Source organism: Leguminivora glycinivorella, chromosome 2 (genome assembly GCF_023078275.1).
Source record: "Leguminivora glycinivorella isolate SPB_JAAS2020 chromosome 2, LegGlyc_1.1, whole genome shotgun sequence".
NCBI classification, from domain to species: domain Eukaryota; kingdom Metazoa; phylum Arthropoda; class Insecta; order Lepidoptera; family Tortricidae; genus Leguminivora; species Leguminivora glycinivorella.
Genome location: NC_062972.1, coordinates 24326697 through 24343998, shown reverse-complemented (window position 1 = coordinate 24343998; position 17302 = coordinate 24326697). Strand labels below are relative to the sequence as shown.

The following is a 17302-nucleotide window of genomic DNA, read 5'->3' as shown; positions in this document are numbered from 1 at the left end:
CTCCGTTAGGAGTAAAAGAATTGCTTCAGAAATGGCAAACTGAGACTGGTAGTAACAATTGGGCTGTGGGATGTTATATGGTTCAATGGAAACATAATTCTGATATGAATAGCAATAAACCTTCACCATATTTTTCAGTATTTAAATGTCCTTTGATTGGAAAAAGTAAAGATGTACAAGAAACAGAGACGTCTGAAGAAAATGGATTAAACAATGAAATCAGTGCTCCTTCTATAAACTCTGGAGATGAAAATAGTCAACCAACCTCTTCCATAATACTAGACGGTGATAACGAAGAAGCCATGCAACAAGAGAAAGTGCTAAGCGAAGATGATGAAGATTGTTTGATAACGATAACCGAGAACCCTGATGTTAATGAATCTGTACCAACTGTTCCAATACTATCTGTACCAACAGTTGCCTCTTCGAATAAACCATTAAATCATGTACCTAATATCCTTAAAAGGAAGCTTTCGCAAGGCAGTACAGACAAATACGTTAAAGCGAATGAGACACTGCTTGTTTTAGCTCCGTTTAAAAATGTTGCGAATCCAAAAAACAATAATATTTTAAAAGAGCAAAAGCAAGATGAAAGCAATAATACTCCAAAACCTTCAAATAATAGGTGTCATGTTTGCAAAACTAAAATAAAGCAAGCCTACATATGTACAACATGCGGTAGAAATGTGCATTTGTTCTGTTCTGATAGATTATTAAAACCAGAAATTTCCCCGGACATTTTAAATGTAACGTGTACTTCTTGTACGCTCACAACGGGAAAAGAAAAGATGAAACGCAAGGACGTCGATGTTGATAAAGATAAAACTGACGTTATAACCATCAAAGACTAAATACCTGAATATAACAAATTAAATTGATGTCTAAAAAGTATAAACGTCGCAGAAGAAATGAAGAGATTGATTTTTTTTATCGATTTATCACATAAGTAACTGTGAAAATGTATGACAACGTCTTACCCATACATTCCTTAATTATAAATGGTTAAAATGGTGGATCAAACAAGTTGTCACTCTACTATTTATTGTTCTATGTAATACATTACATACTAGGGAAGAAAATTTATTTTATAAGCGCTGCGCGTGCGTCGACGACTAGAAAAAGAAATCAACTGAGTATTTCCATCTCTTTCTCTCCTCTGATAACTCGCGCGCCACGCCACCGCGCTGTTGCCGCTCCGAGCGATCATCCCGCCCGGCGCCTGACAACAACTGTGTTATTAGCAAGTTACAAGAAGTCTCATGGCTCCAGATGCTTCTAACGAAAATCCAGTATAACTTGATCCCAAGATGTATAACACTTGCGCACTGTTGAAGGTACGTGTTATACTGGTTAATTGTTATCGTATCAAAGCGTTGTAAATAGATCAGCGCTGTGTAATTGTTTACGCGAGCTCAGCAAAAGTCACGCAACTCAAAGTACCAGTGTAAGCGGACCTTCGAATCGCATACCAAATTTTCCTACTCGAATAGCGCTCTTAGACTGGTTTTGTTTCATTGGACTGCACGGGTCCAATAAACGTTTGATATGACAATCGTTAACAAAGTTATATCTTTCGGTCTACAAAATGTCGCCACTGTCGATTACATGTTATAGATTGTATTGCATATCATTAGTTCTAATTTTTACCACTATTTAAGATTAGTTTGTAAAATTGTGCGGACCGCAAGTGAATGAAAGTGTTGCATGTGTTAATTTATTTTACGTTAGCGTTTTCGTTAAGAAGGTACGTTTCCAATGATTATAGTTGTTGATACTAAATTCAGTTGAATAGTTTAGTAGGTAGACTAGGTAGTTGATGAAAAAGAGATGTTTATTAAGTCTCTACTCTACTGTACAACTTGTTTAATAATTATAAAATAAGTCTGATTATTTTATACAATGGTTTTATTCTAAATACTTTTTTAAATAAGTTTATTCCAACAAACAAAATAATTATGTGGTAAGTAAGTAGGTACCTGTGTCATTCACGAAATCGCAATGCAACCTTTTAGTACTTTTAGTAGAGGTAAAATCCGAAGATCAAAGTAACTTCGAACTTTCAAAGATGCACGTTTCGTGCAAGCTGAATTCTAAATACATAGTTTGCGACTCAGCAAAATTGAACTCCCGCGGATTCTGTAATGGGTACCCTTAATGGCCTAGAAATTGGAAATTTCTCGAGGGCTAAAACATAGATTTAGTACTAATAAGACGCACATTTCAGACATTACTTATGTGTCATGCTTGAAGTGCTTACAGGCACAAAATTATTAATAAGTTACTAACGTAACAGATCCTTCACTTGCCCGCAAAGCGACAAATACCTACGCTTTATTTAACTAATATTTACTAATAAGTTACTACGTAAAACTCAGAAGAATATTAGGTACGTGCCACGTGACTATTAGACACTAGACAGGCGGGCGCGTGGCGCCCCTCGGCCACTTGTTCATTCGAATGAACGGTAGGCTTGTGTCGTTCACGAACTATGAACTGTTAGGAATAAAATCCCATCAATGAACGAAATGAACTGAATCTTTCCGTGGTCTGTGAATCGGTCTTTGCTCATTTAGTTCAGTATAGGATCGGCGAGCGCGAGCGGTTTGGATCGAGAGAACGAATGTGACTGCGCCGACCGAGAGCGAGAGCTACTTAGCAGAGCAACAAAAAAAGTCAAGTTTTCATATTAAACTTCGGTTACTTACAACCTTTCGGCCCGGAAAGTTTCTATCTGTAGAAAGGACCAGCAGAGTCCATACTAAATACCGTACCCCGTTGGCAGCCGTAAATCTATGTCACTAGATGTCACTAAGAGTGTCATTTGAATAAAAATGTCGTTTTTTTTTTAAATACGCACGCGGTAGTTCAACGGCATTACAAGTGATACAGTGAAAAGTATATAGATGACGCTAGGGACCCGTGTCATGTTTCAGTCCCTGTTTACAACGCAAACCATCGTTCTTATTTTGAATTATGACAATCATGCAAAAGAGTACCATACTGTCAAATTTTCTATCTCTTTCATTTTGAGCATGACGTCAATGATTAGTAATATTACTTCAATATATTTAAAATTTAGATTTTAATGAGGCCATTTCGAACGGTGTTTATGATAGATATCATGTTGACAATCAATCTCCTGACCGTCTCGCTCATACCAATCCTATCCTATATTTGAACGAGTGCGACCGAAACAGTTGAGTATTATTGAAGATTTTTGAATGTCTAAAATCTTATTGGTACTTAGTTGTCGAAAACCCGCTTTTTCCATAAAGTGTTGGCGCGACGTCAAGTGGGTGATAGGCGTACGAACAAGTACGCGTTGGATGGTCGACTACTATGCGCAGCGGTTTTTACGCGTACCTACTTACGGTGACACACAATCGAAAAAGGTGGTCGAGCCATAAGTACGCATACCTGCTCGTATCGTACGTTTATCACCCACTTCAGACTGCGTTTCGATCGGCGTTTAGCGTCAATGATTATCAGCTCGGCTTCATGGCTTTACGAACCTTAGCTCGGACCATCGAATATGAAACTTATAAACTTCTTTATACACAAGGGTATAAAGAAGTTTATAACCAGGTGCTCCATGACACCATTGCACCAATCTGTCGCCAGCACCGCTACACTTCAACGGCCAAGTCACACAACATCCATACTAATATTATAAATGGGAAAGTGTGTGTGTCTGTTTGTTTGTCCATCTTTCACGGCAAAACGGAGCGACGTATTGACGTGATTTTTTAAGTGGAGATAGTTGACTGGATGGAAAGTGACATAGGCTACTTTTTGTCTCTTTTTATATCCCCCCACTTCCTTAGAATGGAGGATGGAAGTTTGTGGAGAGATTTTCGAATTTAACGCGAGCGAAGCCGCGGGCAAAGGCTAGTTAACTATAATAATAAAGAAATCGCAGTAAGGAACTTTATGTAGATTTCATTACTTTTTAGAGATAAACAAGCAGCTCTATCGAGACGGCTATTTTTTACAGAATGTTTTTGGTAGGATATACATAGGCATAGGTATATAACACTAACAAGGTATCTATTGTCTTAGTCCATTTTCACATTATCCGATCCGATATCGGATGTCGGAAGGATTTAAATGGAAAAAATCCAAGATAGCGCCTGTAATGTATGGGGTATCAGTCCTACATCCGATATTGGATCGGATAATGTGAAAACGCATTTAGTCTCATTAATTATTACTTATATCAGAGTTTCACTAATTATTTCCTTTTATTCATTTATTATCTCAGTTAAGGTTTATACGAGTACCAAACGAGTATAGTATACGAGTAGAAAATATATTACCAAAACAATACAAACTATCATTAATTTATTATAAAAACGTAATCCAAAGTGCCACACCTGGCGGCCTAACTATCGGCGTTGTGTCCAAGACGAAGCCTGACCGACGAAGCTAGCAAGTCTCTCTACATCATGTTAGCTGAAATACTGTCAAACCATTCACTGTGATTACTCAGATTATTATAAGCAAAATGATCTTCGAATGAACTTTCTGGACAATTGAGATGCATGGGCGCAGTCGAAACCAGCTCGCCCCTTCAGCCGTGTCCCGTTGAAAATCGGAAAGATTCTTTTCCTTAGCACATTAAATTTAATGTTTACAAATTGGATTCGCCTTCTGTCACCTAAACTGGTAATTTTATGTATGAGGTCATTGGTCATACAATTATTAATTTATACAGTTATTAATTCTGTATCTCTACTCGCATTGCTGCTGCGATTCTAAAATATTTAATATCCATATATTATGAATATTCAATAAATCATACAATAACATTTGTGATGTGACATGGATGTCAGATGTCACTGGATGTCACATCTGTTGGCACAATAATTGCGTTTTGTTGAACGTATTTGAGCTCAACATATAGGTTTATTATCACTAAGTATATTATATTAATGAACAACGAAACGGATGTGACATTTTCCTAGTCCACCAACGTCATCTAGTCATTTTATTTGGCAATAGTTAGACAACATGCGAACAAACTTAGCCAGCGAAGCGATCACAACTACGTCGAGGCCGACCAAAAAATATAATTTGTAAAAATTATGTTTTGAGCCAATATTTTGATATTAAAATAAAGTTTTTTGATAGTTATTCATAGTATAATATAAAAACAAGTAAACATATGTGTGAAAATATGTTTTTTTCCACTCCCGGGTTACGAAACAACGCCATCTAGTTTTAAAGCAAAAACTAAGCTTTTTTCAGGGGTACGCTTTTTTGTATGGGCTATATCAGTCTAGTATATCTGTAGACTATTCGTATCATTTTGACACTATTCGGTCCCATTCGTTCTGATCTTTCTGACCGCAGTGGTCGCTGGTCTGGCTGAACTAAATGAGCAAAAGACCTAAAAGAGCGAACTAGTTCGTGGGAGCGATTGAACGAGATCGGAGCGCTCCGATCAACGAACGAAACGGCACAAGCCTAATGAACGGCTAGCGCGAGCGAGTGACGTAGGCCTGTTACAGGTTACAGCTAGATCTGCTAAACTACTAAACTTCTGTGCAAGTTTTTCAAACTACACCTACAGTCCTCTGTGCGTCTCGAGTTCAGTGTTTCAAAACAGAGGTAATTTGAAACAACGTCAACTGTGTGACATCTCTTGTCAAGTTATCGAGCTGAAAATAATAATTATGTAGGTATCTAAATGAGCAGCTTTGCCACAAAACGATTTTCAATACTGCAAAATTACTTATTGATACTTATCTATTCTCTGTTACAACTTACTAGTGTGTCGACATTGCATGTTTTTAAACGCCTGATAATATTATGAGTCGTTCAACAATATTATAAGAGCCAGGATGATTGCTATTAGAATACAATAAGGCACCTGTATTTTTCATTGAAAGTGCGAGTAGGGTATACCAATGAGTACGACGACTATTGTCTGTATGCGTAAAGTACGAGTATGCGTGGCAGTGCGGTGCCAGAAAAGGGGGGAGAGGGGCATAGTGGTCATGACACTCATGACTTCATAGTCTGCTTACAGTGGGCTTTGGGGAAAACTCTGTGCTAAAAAATTACCAGTATTTGATACTTAGAACGATATAAAAATAATGCTGTCTTATATTTCGTATTTACGCGAAAATGTTTCTCAAACTGCTGGTTGCACCTTAATGTGAAGATAAAGCGCTTGAGCTTGCAGCTTAACACACATGTATCGCCCGAGTCGGCCATCTTTCACGGCAAATCTCGTGCGTTTCGGTGTTCCTGACATTGCTTGCCGAACCAGCGAATCTATTAACAGTGTCAAATACAATACAATACAATACAATACAAATCCACTTTATTGCACAACCTCAGAAATGTACATAGGAACACACACATTACAATAAATTTTATTACAGAGGTGAACAACAACAAATATCTGGGAGACCGAGTTTTGCTCGCAAAACATGCTTAAACGTAAAAAAAAGGGATTTCTCAGAAATAGAACATGTTTTTTGTTTTCCGAAATCCGTACATCCGATCTCCATCATCCTATTTTTTTACGTCATTTTTCGGATCCAGTGCCTAAAGTAGGTACCTACCATACAAATAGTTCTACGTCTATGACAGATTTTATTTTCCGAATTCGGATCGGACGTAGTGCAAAACCGCTCTTAGAGACGTTTCCAAGGTCAGAGATTGTCGAAATATAAGTACCTAAGTTCAATCGTATTGGCTACGTGCACGACAATTACGCCCATACTACCATGTGAACTTGAAGTGGAAAATGTCAAAAAATGACATGTAAACAAACATATATTTTAACGATTTTTCGTTAATTTTAAATAAATCGAATAACAAGAGCTACTATTTCAAGTGTAATTTATGTAGATAAATTATAAAGACATGGATATAATAATAAAAATCTGTTTCCAAAGCATTACTCACGGTATAAACTTCCAACCACAGAAAGAGGCAATAAATTGGTGCTGGCAGGGCATATAAGGAATCTTGAAGAACATAGGAGTAATGGTAGAAGTTCTACGAGCGAGTGATACGGTATTCGCTAAACATCCGTCCCGTTAATGCCATATAAAACAAGTCTAAAGTACCTAGTCACGTCCGCGGCCGCAGAAATATCCGACACGGGCCTATTCCCAGGCTAGGCCTGAATCTTTAAGCATAATCTTTTACGGTAGGAAAAATACTAACAGCGTATTGAACAATATTAGGTAAACAAAGCTTAAATATAATTTATTATAATGGTTTGTTTTGACATGTCACTTACGTTTTCTTTTCACGGTAGCTATCCATTTAGTTCTTTGATCCAATTTCCAGTGTGCTTTAAGAAACGCATAGAACGTGTAACGACTATTTATGCCATTATTTTTATTACAATTAACAACGAAACAACATTGGTGCCCAATATCAAACATTACACATTGTATTATATTATATTTATGAGTTTTGATAGATGACAACCACAATCAGTGTCGATTTTGACCACCGCAAGCACTGCGATCGCTTTGCTTACCCCTTCCATGCACTTCGCACGAAGCCAATAAATGTTGTTTATGTCAATCATTCTGATATAAGGGTGTTCTATTTGGGCATTAGCGTCGAGATGAATAAACAAGAAGACCGAGATAAATACGTTTTTGCATTATCCGATCCGGTATCGATCGGTTGTATATCCTATATATTAAAGGCGTATTATCTTTACATTTGCCTTGACATTCTTCCTACATCCGACATTGGAATAGGATAATGTGAAAAGTCTCATTTTATTATGGAATTTTTAAAAGCGTGCCATAGCGGGACGTTTTGGGAAGTTTTTCTGTAACTGTGTCTGCTGTCTTCAGGCGCTGCGTCTCTGTGTTGGCAAGTGTGTGGAATACAGGGCCAGCTTACAGTGAATTAGTGCGCAATTTGCTGCATACATCAATTAGACACTTTAGACAGCGCTAAGCGGCTGTATTGGCAGCTAGACCGCGTAATGACTAGAGTCGTCTAACGGCTAGAAGTCTGATTAAACTAGGTATTTGTTGTACAAAATACACAAAAGTACCTTGTTTTAAGGGTTAACTGCCTTTAGCGCATGGCTGCGCTCCAAGAAGTTCTTAAATTTAGTTCAAAATGTTGAAATGAAATGTAAAGGATGGTTATACACGTTAAACTTCCGTGAGACATATTCAAATACGTTATATAATTGAAATAGGCCCCTCTTCAAAGGATGGTATTGTGATGTTATGAGTATAATCTGTAAGTACTACCTAATCTGAATGATATTAGGTAGTTGCCTGTATGATAATTAAGCATTCTGTGCTACAATCCTAAATTAGGTTACCTTTATTATACATACAATCGGAAGTTTGCCGTAGGTAATCAATGGTAAAACGTCACTAACAAGGGTTTCAAGAGTAGGTACATACATACCTTATGTACTTTATAATTTCATATAATCTCGACTGAAAATCTCGTTGGATGCACCTTGATGCGGGAGGTGAGTTCGCATCACGCGCGCGATTGGTCGCATAGACTGCATAATTGCCACGCATATTGCGGTTTCAGTAACACCGCAGTACGGGATGTCAGTTTTGGTTCTCGTATGGCACGTCCTTATCTAAATATATAAAAGAAGAAGCTGACTGACTGACTGACTGACTGACTGACTGACTGACTGACATATCAACGCACAGCCGAAACCGCTGGTCCTAGAGATTTCAAATTTGGCACGTAGGTTCCTTATGTAGTGTAGAGGAGCACTAAGAAAGGATTTTCCAAAATTCACCTCCTAAGGGGGTCAAATGGGGGTTCAAAGTTTGTATGGGGAAACAAGATTAGTTTGACTATTTTATTCGAAACTTCACAGAAAGATTCCTTAAGACATATGACTGAATACGTGTTTCAGGTTTTTTGAAAATTTAACCCCTAAAAGGGTGAAAAGGGGGTGATAAAGTCAAAAAATCAATATGAGTATCGTTTTTATGGTTTATCGGGTCGCTGATCACGATAAATACAACGTTTTTAAAATCTAACGAGGCGGAAGTGAAATACCTTCTCCCCTGTTGTGGTGCAATGGGGTTTAAATATCAAAAATATATATAAAAGATGATATTGACTGACTGACTGACATATCAACGCACAGCCGAAACCGCTGGTCCTAGAGATGTCAAATTTGGCACGTAGGTTCCCTATATAGTGTAGAGGAGCACTAAGAAAGGATTTTTCAAAATTCGCCTCCTAAGGGACTCAAATGGGGGTTAAAAGTTTGTATGGGGAAACAAGATTTGTTTGACTATTTTATACGAAACTTCACAGGAGGATTCCTAAAGACATATGACTAAATACATATTTCAGGTTTTTTGAAAATTTGACCCCTAAAGGGGTGCAAGGGGGGTAAAGTCAAAAACACAATATGGGTATCGTTTTTATGGTTTATCGGGTAGCTGATTACGATAAATACAACGATTTTAAAATCTAATGAGGTGGAAAAGAAATTTTCTCCCCTGTTGTAGTGCAATAGGGTTAAAATATCCAAAATAGCCATAAGAGGAGCATTAAGAAAGGATTTTTCAAAGTTCACCTCCTAGCATGATAAGCCTAGGACGGGGACGGGGACGGGAACGGGATAGGGTTAGGGTTAGGGTTAGGGTTAGGGTTAGGGTTAGGGATAGGGATAGGGATAGGGATAGGGATAGGGATAGGGATAGGGATAGGGATAGGGATAGGGATAGGGATAGGGATAGAAATAGGGATATGAATAGGGGACGGGGACGGGGATAGGGATAGGGATAGGGATAGGGATAGGGATAGGGATAGGGATAGGGATAGGGATAGGGATAGGGATAGGGATAGGGATAGGGATAGGGATAGGGATAGAAATAGGGATATGAATAGGGGACGGGGACGGGGACGGGGATAGGGATAGGGATAGGGATAGGGATAGGGATAGGGATAGGGATAGGGATGGGGACGGGGACGGGGACGGGGACGGGGACGGGGACGGGGACAGGGATAGGGATAGGGATAGGGATAGGTATAGATAGGGATAGAAATAGGGATAGGAATAGGGGACGGGGACGGGGATAGGGGAGGGACGGGGACAGGGACGGGACGGGGGCGGCGACGGGGACGAGGACAAGGACAGAGATAGGGACGGGGATAAGAATAGGGATTGGGGTCGGAATAATCGGCCGGCAATCGATACCTAGGCAGTGTACAATGCAGGTGGCTCAGTGGGAAGGGATTAGTAAGTAGGCATCGCGGCGAGTATCCTGCATCCGTGATAACTATTATATTCAATGTGCTGTAAGAAGATCGTTGTTTGCTTGCCTTTTATATGTTTATGTTTGCAATAAGTATAAGCAAAATGGAAAAAATTGTAAGCGATAATGCAAGGAAGTACTTTTTACCCTACCGACCATAGCGTAGAGATACTGGCTATGTGGGTTGTATGAAGTTTCCCCAGTATAAATATTTATATAGGTAAAATACATACATATTCGTACCTACTACCTACGCTGTGGTCGCTGTGTAACAATTCTACAACCATTGCAAGAATTTATTTTAAAACAATAGTAATATGTGTAAGGTACAGTCAGCCAAAAAGCAGTGTAAGGTTCTTGGCTGACCGTACAGCAAATAGATCAGTTACAATGGCCCCCCAGTCGAGAATTGCCCCGCTTCACCTTAATCGAAATAATCGCGGACAGATGTACCTACAAAGAAACCTACGGATCCAAATGAAAATCTTATTTTTTGTAAACGTTTCAATAAGAATACTTTTATTACGCGGGCGAAGCCGCGGGTAAAAGCTAGTAAAGTATAAAGTTACTAAATTGTACAACTAGAATTGGTTGAGAATTGCGACCTGTAGAGGAGGAAATTATGTAGATAGAGACAATCATAAGCAAATTTCCCCAGTCAAATCCTTTTTTTTTACCCAGGGGGAATCCGTTATGGATCCCACTGGCCCGGGAGAAAGCCAGTGGGTATGTCCGACTCCCACGGGCTAAACCCCCTGGGGTGTTCCGACGCTCGCTTTTTGCGCAGGGTTTCGGGCACTCGGTTGTAGGCTTCCGATACCCCGCCAGCGTTGCCCTTGAGGCCCGTCGTTTCAGACTATTCTGATAGCCTAATACTACGCTGAAGGCACCTCGGAACACTGGAGGGCCTTCCATCTCGGAACCTCTTCAAGCGAGTGATGGGACTCCCGACCCACCACCCGCAGGTTCCCCTTAGGGCGGCAGCATTCTGCCTGTGTAGGCTCTTCGCCGCCTGCCCAACCCCCCAGTCAAATCCTAGACCAACGGTAAGTAATATTCTGGACTTGAAGACAACGGGTCAGATATGTTTGGAGTCACTTTAGGACACCATATGTCATTGTTCTAGTTCCTGGTAACGGAAAATCGATTGTGTGTAGTATGTCGCGATAATCGCATTGTGAAACTAGAATGCAATTTCAGGATCTGATCGAGTTTTGATTATCTGCAGAATCTCTCTGAATAATAAATGAGATAATAACGAATAGTGTCGAATAACGATTCCCTGACTCAGTTTAATCACTATGCAAAATTATCCTCAATGCGATGGGATATGTTTTGACATTAAACAGCAACACAATATTGGTTTCAACAGAGGCAGGAACTATGTGTACATAAGGTATAGTGTTATTTTCAGAATCACCAGGCATGCCTGCTCCAATACGCTTTACTTACACAAATCTTATTTATTTCCCACTATTTGTACGTTACCTCCATAACAATCATTAATTACCCGTTCATTCGATCGGCCCAGCACATAATCGAAGTAAACCAATCGGCAACAAATTTCGTGCCGCAGTGACGTCATAAATCGTGGTGTTATCGCTTTCCGCGCCACTTGACGCGCGGCTCCCGACCATTGTGGCCGGCCGGGGCGTTAGTGGCCGTTTTATTGTGCACTAAAAGAGACCAGTTAAGGCGAAGGACCCACTTATGGCTACGCGTCGTAGTGTGTAATGTTGTGGTTTAGGTAATCCGTCTATATCGGACACACGTACCACACCGCAGTTTCCGATACGCCTCTGCAGTGGCTCGCGGTGTAGCGGTGCCACACGTAATATGACCCAGATACGTGGGATTTTCGCCAAATACAGGAAGCTGCTGCTGTTACTAAATCATTTTCTTAATTCAAACGTCACTCTTCTTCAACTTCAAATCTGTCTGCAAAACGGCAAAAAAGTGGCTCTTATATTTTTTTTTTCGCGTTAATGGATGTCATGTCATGACTGCTGCAAATCAGCCACATGGTAATGGACGGCTTCATCGCTTTGCGAATGCGGAGAGAAGAAGCAGACCATCGAACACCGAACGCATCTTCCAATGCTGGGCAGCATTGGAAGATGCGTTCGGTGCCCGGGCCTGCTGAAGATCTGAACATCTTGACACCGGTCTTGGTTCTGCTGGCTTAGCAGCTTCAAGGCTACACTCTGATTGGTGTTAATACTCTTAATGTACAATTTAGCCACACGATTATGATGTTTAAGCTTACTGGTTTTGTTACTGTTGATCACAGGGCTTAGCTAAGAAGTCTACAGCAGCTGCTAAAATATTGCCTATCAGTTTTCTTACATAAAATGCGATTATAACGTTTTACATATATATATCCGCAACAAAACCCATTTCTTCAAGTTTCATTGAAAGCATCGTTGCTTGTTCAACGATGAGCAGTCGTTCGTCGTAACTAGTCTCTGTCGTGTTCTAACTTAGGCAGTTAAAAAAGTCGTCGCTGCGTACAAGTCTTACAGAGTCATACGACTTTTTAGGTTAAGGATGCCTTTATAGCTGAATAGTGCAATATAAACTGTTCAAATCCATAATATTGAAACTTTTATCTGAATAGGTTACAATATTGTTTCTATACTTGTCACGTGACTCGTTAACAAAAGCTCGTGATGTTTCAATTGTTTTAAACTAATTGTATGGCACGTCATCAATTTCGCAAGGAGTAATAGGTTGTTGATTGAAAGCAATATTTGTTTCATTCATGAAAGCAATTTTTATCATGGATTTTTCCTTCAAAGAATTCTTATCTTCATATTACGGAAGCAATCAAAAATTTGATATCCTCTTCTTGCCATCGGAGATTTACGAGGAACAATAAAGCGTAAAAAGAAAGGGTTAAAATTTTTTGCTGGATAATAAAATCGTATTGTCGGTCACTTTACAATGTACAGCATTATATGCTAATCCTAAAGAATGTAAAATGCAGTAAAATGACCATAATTTATACTAACAGTCGCCCTTATAATACTATACACTCACTAAGGGTCCCCCCACATCTAGCGTCTCCCGAGCGTAGCGTCGGGCCAACTGTATGGAAAAAGACGCCGCGTCGACGCGACGTCGACGCGTCGTCAGGCTTTGCGTTGGCCCGACGCGACGCTCGCGAGACGCTAGATGTGGGGGGGCCCTAATATGTACCTATTAGTAGTTACCCATTCTGCGTTGTCCTTATGTATTGTCTTATAATTATGTTGTTAGTTAAATGCATCACTTGGTCTAAACTCGTTTATATTTAAAACAAGCAATAATATGCCAGGATGGCCAGGTATACGAAATACCAATTAATTTTGCGAGATATAATCGCTTAAATAAATGTACTGTTGTATCCCTTAAATTGTAAACGATACTATCAAAGGGCTAACTTCCTCAATAAAGAGATAGGCTGTAAAACTGGGCCTTATTGGATTCGCCGTAACTGTTAAAGTCGCATCATTTTAAAATCAACAGTGGATATTATCACGTGGTGATTTTATACTTGTCACATTTGTTACCTAACTGTGGATTTAAAATGTCTAATTTGACAGGTTGACAGGTGATGACGTCGAAAACGCGATTTTATCCACATCAATGGAGAATCAACATGGCACCACAGAAAATAAATAATAGTTGGTACTCACGTAAAAACAGAACACTTCCTATAAAACCTAAGTTTGACAGCAGTTCAGGGTCGAATCGTGTAATCCCTTTCTGATGCATGCTAATTTCCTTTTAGACTATTTAGGGTTGTCAAAAATCACGTAATTAACAAGTGAAGTTACGTTGAACTACGTATAGTACGTAGCAATACGCAATACGAACCGAACAGCCGCAATCGCTCGATCGGTTAAGGTTTTGTGGAACCATCAGTTCAGCCGGCGTATCATGCTGCCAATTTTATCACTTATCCACGTGGATAAAGCATCCGTCACGCTTTAGCAAATATGTCAGTGTGAGAGTGACAGATGTCTTATCCACGTGGATAAGTGATAAAATTGGCAGCATGATACGCCGGCTGGCAAGTCAAATAAGGATCCTGTAATTGATAAAGACATTTGCTACAATATCGTTTGATTGCCTGTAACTAAGCGAAGTAATGGGTTTTTTATAGCTTTTCGCCATCGTAAATTCCCAATAAGTGTTTTAATAATTGATTTAGCTTTGTATTTAGGTAATTCAGAAAATTATGAATACTTTGTTCTTATCGATATTTTGCAATAATGATGAGATCTTTTAGCCTTGTTCACTTGACAGTCGGTATCTGAAATCTGTGGTAATCGTTTTCTGCATCAGGCATGGAGCAAGCAAGTTGTAAACACATCAGAGAGCATAGGCTGGGGATGTTCTTGCCAGGGATCAGCCGTATTGAGGGGGCTGAACCTTAAGACGCTACGGGAGCGAAAATGTTAAAATGGAAAGGAGTCCCCCTTTCAATTTGGGAATTTCAGTTAAATATACTAGTGTTATTAACTAGATTTATCGAAAAACAAAATGTTCATTATGGACAACTCAGTTAAAAGATATTGCGAAAAAATCTTTAAAATCGAGGTTCCGCTCTCGACTGTTTCCACCTTCAAAACTTATTTAAACGGAGCGAAATTTGAGAATCTGAATAACAATGAAATAATCTGTGTCGGACCATTTAGATTTTTTGGCTTATTGTTACCGATCTTGAGTATCACACCTTTTTTGAGCCATATTGAAAAAAAACCGGTCAATCAATAGTTTACGACTTACGACATGTCGCAAGGACGCTCCTGAACCGACCTCATTATATCAGGAAAAAACGCGATGTAGGAAATGAGCGTTCAACGTACAGCGACATCTATCGGCAAATTGAGTAAACTAATGCGCGCGAGCTAGTATGGAAGATGATTTTTATGGAAAATTGTTTATTGCGTGAACCGATTTTAACCATTTTGCCTCTATTTGAAAGTAGGTAATTTCATTGTTATTTTGTTAAAAAATACAGGTACAATAAACACCCGCAAGGGCGTTGAAATTGAAAATGTAAATCTGAAAGGTTTTTTATAAATAAAAAAAAAAGTCCCCTTACCCCTTATATGCCAAGAGTGGCACTGAAGCTTAAGTAGTTTCATGTGCTCTGCCTACCCCTTTATGGAATACAGGCGTGATCGTATGTATGTATGTATGTAAAAAAAAAAGTTTTCAAGATACGTGTACGATTTTATTTTTCCTGTAATATTCATTATAATAACAGAAAAGGCCGTTTTTACGGAAAGGCCGTTTTTAGAAATTTTTGATTGGCTCTTGCGTCTTTTAAAATAAAAATAGCAAAAAATCCAAACGGTCTGACACAGATAAAAATAATAATAATCTGTGTTGAAAAAATCATTGCTCTATCTTCAAAAACCAGGGAGGAAATAGTCGAGAGCGTTTGTATGGAAAATTGACCTGTATCGTATCGTCTTAATAATAAAACTACCGTGAGACACTGACATATTAAACATAAAATCGGGTAACTCACGTAAACCACAACAATTTTACGTGAGTTACCCAGTTCTACATGTTTAATAGGGGTGAACCTTGTTCTACGCAGCATGTCTTAATAATTAGCAGATTTGAATACATTACTGTAGGTACGAATCATAGGTCATAGCTCTAGAGATGAAGAGTTGCCTTATTGTTAGTAATTTCGATTCACGGAAGAGCAATGTTGTAGGATCCTGGATAACGGGAGTGTTTTTGAGAATAACTTTAATTACTGCTCATTGTGCTCATACTTTGTGCATATATATAATTTTAGTGACGTTTACGATATCGAGTAACGTAAAAAATAATTTTGTAGTGAAAATACATCCGAAAAACTAGAAAAATCTAAAACATTTTTTAATTTTGTTTCTGAATCCATTCACTAAATCTTGAGTATATCAATTTGCTTTCTCCTCCACTGGGAATGCAGGCGTAAGTCTTGTCCTTGAGCGTAAACGATTGATAAGTTACTAAGTTGCTTGACCCCTACTAAACATCACTTATCATCAAGATAATAGTCATTTACTGCAATTGCTCGCGTTTGATAAACTAATATCGTCACTACTTTTAAAAAATCTCGTATCTCACGCTGTTCCTCAAAGTTAAAACGCAGTAAGTCTATATGCATTCCATACATACTTACTACAATTTTCTTTTCATTGACAGACGAAGATAAAAGTTTTTTTAAAAGTAGTGACGATATGTCAACCTTGAATACATTTATGGTTCTCTGTTTTATTTTGCATCTACGCGGTTTTATTTTATTACTTATTCTCTGAAAGGAACTGCATGTAAACATCAGTGTGTTTTGGAAATGAGGTTTCGACATGGTTTTTCCAGTTCTGGGAAATTGAAAAATCCGTTTAAGATCTGAAATAACACTGAATGTATATTTCCAACGTTCTTATAGAGCCAAATATACATTGGCAACGATTTTGACAGCACAGCCCGTTGTAAATATTATTTTTCACCAAACCGACTGATAAAGACTCTTGATACCTACCTCTACTCTTGATTCGTTCATTCATCATTTAATTGTGCTTTATACAGAATTGACATGTTAAAGAAATTGATGGGTGTTATTTTATTTTATTCAAAATTTTACAATTAATATTTGGCTCGTGTATGTGTGGTGAAAAATGTTGTGTTTCACTCAGTGGCAAAATTTGTTTAACCTACGTGCTTCAAAACTTCAATTTTCTACATTTCGAATCTTTCGGTTGTTCGGGTAGCAATAGCAATTTTGTTAGTTTTAGTAAGTTACCAGTGCGGTCAAACAGCAATGCTCCATTGTAAAACAAATAACTATTGATCGTCAAGCTTCGTTGATATTATGACGGATACTTGTATTTTAGCGCTACGATTGTACCCAATACCAAAGTTCTTCTCTTGTTTTAAGGAAAGGGACTGTTTTACAGTTTACTTTATGTAACTGTTTTAATTTGAAATTATTTTAGCAGGTATATAAATCTTCTATGGCCAATCGCATCAACCAGATACATCAAGAGTTTGGTGTATTTAGGTTTGGTTCAGTC

The 17302-nt window shown here is 38.6% G+C and overlaps 1 protein-coding gene across 1 annotated transcript in view; it reads left to right on the top strand.

Moving 5' to 3' along the window:
* LOC125238944 (vitellin-degrading protease-like) overlaps window positions 1-17302 on the top strand; it is a 36502-nt gene that overhangs the window by 784 nt on the left and 18416 nt on the right. The gene's annotated exons all lie outside the window — the stretch shown is intronic.